The sequence below is a fragment of the Gopherus evgoodei genome, chromosome 1 (genome assembly GCF_007399415.2).
Source record: "Gopherus evgoodei ecotype Sinaloan lineage chromosome 1, rGopEvg1_v1.p, whole genome shotgun sequence".
In the NCBI taxonomy this organism is placed as follows: domain Eukaryota; kingdom Metazoa; phylum Chordata; order Testudines; family Testudinidae; genus Gopherus; species Gopherus evgoodei.
Window position 1 is genome coordinate 217,753,270 of NC_044322.1, and position 10,336 is coordinate 217,763,605.

General features: G+C 45.3%; 1 pseudogene; it reads left to right on the plus strand.

Moving 5' to 3' along the window:
* Nucleotides 1–4,644: 4,644 nt before the first annotated feature.
* On the plus strand, nucleotides 4,645–5,603 carry LOC115644412 (annotated as a pseudogene).
* The last annotated feature ends 4,733 nt before the right edge of the window (nucleotides 5,604–10,336 follow it).

The following is a 10,336-nucleotide window of genomic DNA, read 5'->3' on the forward strand; positions in this document are numbered from 1 at the left end:
AAGTGAACAAGTTGGAGTCCATCCAAAATTGGCCTTGACCACGTCGCAAGAAACAAGTCCGGGCATTCCTAGATGTAGTGGGATATTACCGAGGATTTATCCCCCACTTTGCCACAAGGGCAAGCCCCCTGACTGACCTAGTGAAAGCCCATGGACCTGATCTGGTGAGATGGTCTGATGCAGCAGAGGAAGCATTCACAGACCTACGGGCTGACCTCTGCAGTAACCCCGTACTGATAGCCCCTGATTTCACCAAGGAATTTATCCTGCAGACAGATGCATCGGAAGTAGGGTTTAGGGCCGTTCTATCACACATGGTCGGGGAGGAGGGACATCCAATTCTCTATCTCAATAGGAAACTCCCGTGGTAGAGAGAGAGTGCCTCATTGTAAAATGGGCCATGGAAGCATTGCATTACTACCAGGACCGGTGCTAGTATTTTTAGCGCCCTAGGTGCACGGCCTTTTCACTGCCCCGCGTGCTGGTCTCGCGGCTCCAGTGGACCTGCCGCAGTCAGGCCTGCAGAGTGTCCCCTGGTCTGCGGCTCCGGTGGAACTGCTGCAGTCGTGCCTGCGGGAGGTCCACCGGAGCCGCGGGAGCAGTGGACAGTCCGCAGAAATGCCTGCGGCAGCTCCACTGGAGCCCCGGGACCTGGGGACCCTCCGCAGGCATGACTGCTGCAGGTCAATCGGAGCTGCCTGCTGCCTCCCCCGGCAAAATGGCACCCCCCAATAATCCTGGTGACCTAGGCAATTGCCTAGGCCTCCTCAATGGAAGCGCCGGCCCTGGTTACTACTTGCTCAGGCGCAGATTTGTCCTCATGACCGACCATGCCCCTTTTCAATGGATGCAGCGGAACAAGGAGAAGAACACAAGGGTGACCAGCTGGTTCTTATCTCTCCAACCTTTCCAGTTCCGTGTGCAACACAGAGCAGGGAGCCGTCACAGCAATGCCCATGACTTGTCACGTGTACACTGTCTGGCTTCCCAAGCTGTCCAACCCCTTGGTGGAGCAGGGGAGAGGGATATGTGACAGACCCAGACCAGTAGGTACAAGAGTCTGGTAGAAGGCAAATATACTGGTCACTAGATGAGTAGTTTTCTGTTCCCTGAGTGACCAGAGCAGGGGCTGTACTAGAGTAATCAGAAACCTGCTAGAACCAATTAAGACAGACAGGCTGATTAGATCACCTGCAGCCAAACAAGGCAAGTTAATCAGGGCACCTGGGTTTAAAAAGGAACTCACTCCAGTCAGGTGAGGAGGAGCCAGAGGACAGGAAGTGCATGTGAGGAGCTGGGAGTAAGAGGCGCAAGAAGCTGAGAGTGAGAGGGTGTGCTGCTGGAGGACTAAGGAGTACAAGAGTTATCAGACACCAGGAGGAAGGTCCTGTGGTGAGGATAAAGAAGGTGTTTGGAGGAGGCCATGGGGAAGTAGCCCAAGGACTTGTAGCTGTGATGCAGCTATTACAAGAGGCACTATAGACAGTTGCAATCCATAGGGCCCTGGGCTGGAACTCGGAGTAGAGGGCAGGCCTGGGTTCCTCCACACCTCCCAATTCCTGATCAGACACAGGAGAAGTTGATCCAGACTGTGGGGAAGATCACTGAGGTGAGCAAATCTGCCAAATAAGCACAGGACCCACCACAGTTAGGGAATCCCATTGCAGCAATGCCATCCAGTATGACCTGCACATTTCCCAGAGTCACTACCCTTGATAGCAGCAGCTCAGCGATTGCATTGGCTACTTGGATGAAAGCAGCCCCCACAATAGATTTGCTCACTCCAAATTGATTCCCGACTGATCGGTAACTGTCTGGCATTGCAAGCTTCCAGAGGGCTATCACCACTCGCTTCTCAACTGTGAGGGCTGCTCTCATCTTGGTATTCTTGTGCTTCAGGGCAGGGGCAAGCAAGTCACAAAGTTCCATGAAAGTTTCTTTACGCATGCGAAAGTTTCGCAGCAACTGGGAATCATCCCAGACCTGCAACACTCTGCTGTCCCACCAGCCTGTGCTTGTTTCCCAGGCCCAAAATCGGCGTTCAATGGCATGAACCTGCCCCATTACCACCATGATTTCCAAATTGCCAGGGCCCATGCTTTGAGAGAAGTTTGTGTCCATGTCCTCATCACTATTGTGATCACACTGTAATAGCCTCCTAGCCTGCTTTTGCAGGTTCTGGTTCTGCACATACTGCAGGATAATGTGTGAGGTGTTTACAATACTCACAACAGCAGCAGTGAGCTGAGTGGGCTCCATGCTTGCTGTGGTATGGCTTCTGTGGGAAAGCAGAACAGCAGAGTTGCAGTGGAAGCGGGGGATGATGATGGATGCCACGAAAATAGATATTTATATCGAATGACAAGAGGACCTGCACAGTGGATTCAGGGCACCAGCAGAGCAGGGGAGGAGAGTTGCAGTGGAAGTGGTGGAGGACAATGGATGCCACGAGAATAGATATTTATACTGAATGATGAGAGGACCTGCAAGGTGGATTCATGGGAGCAGGAGAGCAGAGTTGCAGCAGAAGTGGTGGAGGTTGATGGTTAGCACTGTGCACATTTGCCGATGAAGAACACACGTTCCCGGGAGACCATGACAGACAACATGAAGAAATTCGCTATCGAGACACAAGGAGGAGGGCAGAGTTGCAGTGGAAGCGGTGGATGACAACGGGATGCCACGAGAATAGATATTTATAAAGAACATTAAGAGGACCTGAGAGGTGGATTCATGGTACCAGGAGAGCAGGAGAGCAGAGTTGCAGCTGAAGCGGTGGTTGGAAGACAATTGTTGGCAGTCCTACTGCACCGTCTGCTGAAAGAAGTATGGTGTCTGCACGGAAAAAAGCCACAAAACGATTGTCTGCTGTTGCTTTCACGGTGGAAGGGGTGACTGACAACATTTATCCAAAGCCACTAGTGACAATGTTTTTGCCTCATCAGGCATTGGGAGCTCAACCCAGAATTCCAATTCCAGTGGAAACTGCAGGAACTGTGGGATAGCTATCCACAGTGCAACGATCCAAAAGTCGATGCTAGCCCCGGAACTGTGGATGCATTCCGCCAACTTAATGCACTTAGTAGGGACACACACAATCGACTGTATAAAATCGCTTCCTAAACATCAACTCCTATAAATTTGATCTAATTTAGTAGTGTAGACATACCCTTTGAGTACTGCATGAAGTTCTGGTTGTCCCATCTCAAAAAATATATATTAGAATTGGAAAAAGTACAGAGAAAGGAAACAAAAATGATTAAGGGTATGGAACAGCTTCCATATGAGATGATAAGAAGACTGGGACCTTTCAGCTTGGAAAAGAGATGACTAATGGGGGATATAATAGAGATATATAAAATCATGAATGATGTGGGGAAAGTGAATAAGGAAGTGTTATTTACCCCTTCACATAACAGAAGAATCATCACTCAATGAAAGTAATAGGCAGTGAGTAAGTAAGTAAGAAAAACATAAGGAAGTACTTCTTCACACAATGCACAGTCAATCTGTGGAACTAATTGTCAGGGGATGTTGTGAAGCCAAAAAGTATGACAGAGTTAAAAAAAATGAGATAAGTTCATGGAGGACATGTCCATCTATGGCTTTTAGTCAAAATTGTCAGGGATTCAACCCCATGCTCTGGGTGTTTGTAAACTGCTGACTGCCAGAACCTGGGATTGGATGACAGGGGATTTATCACTTGATAAACTGCCCTTTTCTGTTCACTCTCTCCCACTAGCCACAGTTAGAAGACAAGATACAATGCTAGATGGACCATTGATACGTCCCAGCCTGGCCATTTTTATGTTCTTATTTTCCTAAGGGGAGCGAGATCTCAGATCTCTCTTCCAGTCAGAGGGCAGAACTGAAAGGAGGAGCAATAAGTAGCTCTATCAGAATTTGATCAATATACTAGGCTGGAAGCTGAGGTGTATTGAATAGTCCACCAGCAGCAAATCCCCAGTCAGTTGCTTTGATTCCAAACCAGGTCAAATCATGCAGTTTTGATTGTGTTTTCCTTTGACTTTTGTGTTTTCAAACCCCCGAGTTCAAGGTTGCAAACACACACAAAGCAAAACAAAACCAAAGCACACCAAGGGCTGGCACAAAAACCATTCAAAGTGAAATAAAAGAGATCCAAAACATCTAGCTGTGTGTTTGTGTGTAGAAAAGGAAAGGATTGAAAGTTCTGGATAAAAAAAAATAAAATACTCTCTCAGGTTGATAGGACCTGTCCCTCAACTCCTCCAAAATAAAAGGTTCTAATCAGTGAAAGAAGAGAGGGTTCAGGGTCCAGTGCTGGGATAAAAAAAGGTACACACATTGTAGGGATATGAATCCAGGGAGAACTTTGTGAACTTATAAAAAGTAAGATTTTCAAACTGCTTTTCAAGCCCTTCTGTCTGAGAAGTAAATAGGAAGTAATTCAAGCATTCCCCAATTTGCATGGCCAGAGAACGTAGCTGGACTTTTGATCATCAAATAATGCAAGAAATAAACAAAATAAATGAGAAATGATCTATTGTAGTGTTCTTCTTCTGAGATAAATAGGCAGGAATTTTGGGGACAGCAGCCAGCTGACACCAGAATCTATATGCAGGCATATTCCTACATGTCCAGAGCTTTTAGGAGCCCACAAGGATGTCAGGTGAAGACTGTGCTTCCCGGAGGGCAGACAAGCCAACTCAAATTTCTCTCTTCTATCTGATTATTTTAGCCATTGAATCGATCATAGGAATTGGGGGAAATGGAGTCATTTTGTGGCTATCAATCTCAGCAACTGGGTCATGATCAGGAAACTGTCCTACTGTGATATGATCTTGATCTTCCTGAGCTTATCCAGACTCTGCCTGCAGACCTGGTTCATGCTGATGGTGGTTTGCAGCATGTTCTATCCAGCCTTTTATAATGAGGATAAGGTATACAACATTTTCAATACTCTCATCATGTTTCTGAACTACTCCAGCCTCTGGTTTGCTGCTTGGCTCAGTGTCTTCTACTGTGCCAAGATTGCCAGCTTCACCCAGACCCTGTTCATTTGACTGAAGTGAAAAATGCCCTTTCTGGTTCCATGGATGCGGTAGAATCATCTCTTTTCTCCTTACTGAGCAGTTTTCCTTTCTTGTGGAACATCTACAATGTGCACTGCAACAACTCCATGGCAAACAGCGCAAAGGAGACAGTTGCGAAGGAGATCAATTTGTTTCCCCAGATTCTTCTCGACAACATTGGGATATGTCTGCCTGTACTAGTGTTTGTTGCTTCCACTGTCCTGTTAATCACCTTTCTGTGGAGACACACCAGGAAAATGGAAAACAAGGCAACTGGCTTCACAGAACCCAACACGGAGACCCACATGGGTGCCATTAAATCCATCTTCTCCTTCCTTATTCTATATCTTTTCAATTTTGTTGCTTTGATTCTCACATTAACTAACATCTTCTCAACTAACAGCAGCTGGGATGTCATCTGTACAGTTGTGATGGCTGCCTATTCCATGGGACACTATGATCTTGATCTTGGGCAATCCCAAACTGAAACAGGTATCAGCCAGGATTCTGCACAGTGCCAAGTGTCACTTGAGAAGCAGGTCCATGTAAAAGAGCATAGGCCAAATTGTGCTTTCTGGAGTAAATCTAGAGTAATTCCACTGAAGTTAAAGGAGTTATTATGAATTTACATACATGTAAATGACTGCAGAATCTGGCTCTGTATCTGGAATCATATAGATAAGCTTGGAAAATAGAGCTTTGTTTTGTTTAAACAAGATCTCTTTCCTGGAAAATTCCAGGGGTCCTCTCCTATTTTTAAAGATAAATATCCCACAGTCCTTTTCTACAAGTGCCAGCTCAGAAGAATGCACAGCCTTTCTTAAGAGGTGTGGAAAATATACCTACTGCACACTGAAGTATCTCTGAAAACTCAGAATTGTTTCCTTGTGTGAGTTGATAGGAAGTCACGCCCAGCACTCAAACAGCAGCATAACCAGTTATCTAAAAGCTACAGGGGTTAGCTTTTTGGCTACCAACATAGGCCACATCAGACATGCCTCAGTATAGGCATGCTCAAATGCTTAGTGTAGGTGCTGGTCTGGGGGTTGTGGCTCCTAGCTGCAGGATCAGTGTTTAGGCAAATTTGCTACTTCTGAAAGTATTTGCATCAGTCCTACCAGAGAGTTTCTCTGCCCGGGCAAGTCACCAAACATTGAGCATTTAAAACTACTTGCCACCTAATTCACTCAATTATATTTTGTCAATATTTTTGTTGTTATTGAGTTATGTAACACTTCAGTCACTCCACAGATCAGAAGGAAAAGATCATAGCTGTCCCTTGGCTGGTTCTCTCTCTCAGCAATGACTGAGAGTCTGTTTGAGTCTCAGGCTGCTGAATGCTATCAGTCAGCTCCTGTCTCCATGTCTGAGAAAAGGTAGAGAGGCTCAGTGAATCACCTCAAAAGATGTAATAAAATCTAAGGCATGATCTAATACCCACTGTAATCAAGAGCCATCTTTCCTTTGATTTTAGTGAGAATGGGATCAGGCCCCTACTCTGGCTGTCAGATAAGTAATTAAAATTTTTATTTCTTTTTTGATGTTATCACTCTTAATCTTGTGGAAGCAGTTTTTTTACTCTAGCTTAATAAATATATATTTAACTGGCATCTGAGTGTGGGCATGTGAACTTCTTGGATCTTAAAAATGTCACAGATGGAGGACTGAAAAGCTTTGGTTTCACCCTTTCTTGTCCTGAAGATTTGATAGATTACTCAGTTAAAATGTCCATACATTCATCTCTGTCACAATGACTGCCACAGTATGGGTACGTCTTCACTACCAGCCGTATTGGCGGGTAGCAATCGATTTCTCGGGGATCGATATATCGCGTCTCATCTAGATGCGATATATCGATCCCTGAACATGCTCCTGTCGACTCTGGAACTCCACTAATGCGAATGGTGGTAGCGGAGTCGACATGGGGTGCCGCGGAAGTCGATCCCATGCCGTGAGGATGGTAGGTAACTCGATCTATGATACTTTGACTTCAGCTACACTATTCACGTAGCTGAAGTTGAGTATCTTAGATCGATCCCCCAGTAGTGTAGACCAGCCCTTAGACTCTGCAAATCATGTGACTGACACACTCTCTCTCCCCTGAGGTTTATTTGTGAGCGGATATGAGCTATTTCCCACTCACGTTTGTCTGTTCCCTTTAGAAGTTTGCTAGGTCAGGAGCATCAGAGACTCATCCTTCCTTTCAGAGCCTTTCCAAAAGGTCCAACCACTCCCACCCCAAATTTTCCTGCTCAACGGGATGTAGTACTCTCAATTTTGTATTTGAAGTACAGTATGTGGGGTGAAGTAAAATACCGAGCCTTGGGACACATATTTAGTTCTAACACTAGAGGGCAGTACTAAAGGGAAAGGCAGTATTAGAGTGTGCTGTTGTAAACCATGTTCTGTGCCTGTGTGTGAGGGGAACCCAGGAAAGGTAAGGATTCTCAGGGAACTCTTTGAAAACATTCAGAGAAAAAATTCCAGGGTCTGGGCTAACACTTACCTTTTTGAAAGAAACAGGCTCAGATTTTCTGAAAATTATTTGAGATTGGAATTCTCTCGTTTGCCTGCACAGTTACAGCACCGCTGGTTTCTGACTCACTGTTTCAAAAAGTGAAGGAGAAGAGTTGCTATGTAAACACAAAGGTGTTAATGTATCTTAATACGGTATATGAAAAGCTCTAGGGAATATCCCAGGATCCATTTGTAAAGGACACACAGGAAATCACCTCTGTTGTGTAGCCTGTGACTGTGGAAAGTTGATGTATTATGCGTCCAAGAAAGGCCAGGACACAAAGTAGCTGAGCTAAGGAGCCACGTTTTAGCAGCTGGAATTAGATATCTTATCTTTTAATAATAATACCAATATACTTCACTTGTTTAGACATTTACATCTGTCTATCTTAAAGTGCTTTATAATGATGGGAAGGAAGCATTGTCATCACCAGAGTAACTAAGGCACAGAAAGAATTAACAGACTTTTGGGGAATGACATAGGAATTAAACCCATGCGTCTTGACTCCTAACCATAAGAGTAATTCAGCTGACCACAGCTGTCCCTTATTTCGGGGCAGGGGCCATATGCTATTACCTATGATTCCTCTTGATTTTCTCTGTCTTGGAATCATATTTCAATGTGTTTTCTGTCTAGTGAAATAGTGATTTGTTTACAGGCAAGAGCTCTCAGGTAAGGGATGCAAAGCTGTGTCTGTGTAATTGATAGCTTGTAACAGAATCCTTTCCTGATATCCGTCCTCATAAACACAGATGGATTTTTCAGGACTGAGATGTGGAAGGACAACCCAAGGACTCCTGTTTCAGAGCTCATGGGATTGTAAATTAGCCATGGAAGAAAACGACTATGCTTCACTTGCATTGGGGACACATCCTCGCCTCCACTGAGTGTGTAAACAACTTTATGTGCACACATTCCTGCTTCCACACTTTCTCAGCTCTAAAACCTGTGCACAGAGTTGATATCTTCTAACACCTGTATATTCAAGTGGTACTGCTGGAGAAGGGCACTGCATGCGGGTGGGTGCATGTGCAGGCCTGGGTTTCAAATCAGACCCATTAGATCAGTTAAACTAAGATTCTGAAAAAATAGGATTTTTAAGGTAGACTCCTAAATCTATAGATGTGCCTGCGTTTCAGAAAGCCCCAAACTCCCACTGATCGCCAATGAAAAAGGGCTTAATTTTATTTATCATATACATTTTCTTGCTTTGTATAGTCACTTAGGTATATCAGCGATGGAGCTTACCTCACTCAACTTCAGCTACACTTCACAGCAGGGCAGTGAGCAGTCAAGTGGGGAAGGGCACCTTCCAAACCAAATGTTTATAGGAAACTGGCTTCAAGTAACTATTCATTCTCCAGCCAGGAAAAGACAATGATGGACCATTAGAGTTAGTGGAAAGACATTGAGACATCTCAAAACTGAAAAGAACATCTGGGCTGTCGAGTCAAGAAGGAGTTTACCTACTCTGACTAACCATGAGTCACCATGAACTTAGAGAGGCAACCTTTTAAAAGCAGACTTGGAATTGAGGTGTTATTTTTAATCTAGTACTTGGGGGGACAGTCTCGAGGCAGTAAGCCATTCATGAATGCTGGTTCCCTGCTACATCTAGGAGATATGCAATGAAACATTTTAAGGCAATAGGTAACTCTTATTAGAAAAGGAATTTGATCTAATATGAAAGTGCAAAGTCTTAGGTTGCATCTGTAAGCAGAGTCAGGATGAGCTCTACCCTGACATCTGGTGGTGAATTATGGGGAGTGTGGAAAGGAATTTCAGGTATTTGCATTGTCACACCCACTCCACCTAGCATAGCCCACGGCAGCCTGGGATGGTTATTTTGACAGCTCTGGGATCCCCAATTTCTTTGTTATTGGGGCAGGAGAAATAAAGTGTTGTCATCCTGATTATGTGAATGAGGAACTATGAGACTGCCTCATGACAGAGATGTCTCAACATCAGTTAAGTAGAACTTGCTAGACAAGGGACATGGGTGCCAAAGCCCATTGAAATAAGAGAAGTTGGGGATTGGTGTGTGTATCTGATGGTATGCTCTGAGTGCCCTTGCAGGCCTAGCATACCAATTACACATCTTCCTCTCTCCACTGTTGAAGAGTAGAGCTAATTTTGATTCCATTAGGAGTCCATCTAGAGGCTGCTGAGCTGAATTCATGTTGGGCCAGTGGTGCACCAGCACTGGGGCTCCCCTACTACAAGCTGAAATCACTAAGAGCCAAAATCACTAAAAAACCTGAGCTTACTGAGCTGAGGTCACTGAGTGCTGTGTTAACTAGTGGGGGAGCCTGAAGCGCTGTTGCTAAGCAGCTAGCAGAGCGGAGCAGTTTGCAGCATATTGAAGCGGCCCATGGAACAGTGAGTGAAGTGGAGCGGTTTGCGGGCATGGCTGGAGTGGCTCATGGGTCGGCTGGAGGAGTGGCACAGCTGGTTTAATGGAGCTGGTCGTGGTGAAGGCTGCAGCAGAACTCCATGGAGAGGCGGAGCGGTTGGCCCTGGCCCATGTAAGGTGCCCTTTAACACCCTGTGTGTTCTCCCCCCCATTTCCACCCAGGCTGGGGAGATAAAACTCAGCAGATAAACTTTTGAACTCTGGGGTGCACTGACCAGAGGCATTTGGGTTATTGGATTTTGGGGTGATTGGACTTGAGACCCTAAGTGGGAAAGGACATTGCCAAACGTACTTGGAGGTGGGTTTTTTGCTTATGGTTTATGTTATAATCCTGTTTGTGGTGTTTCTCCA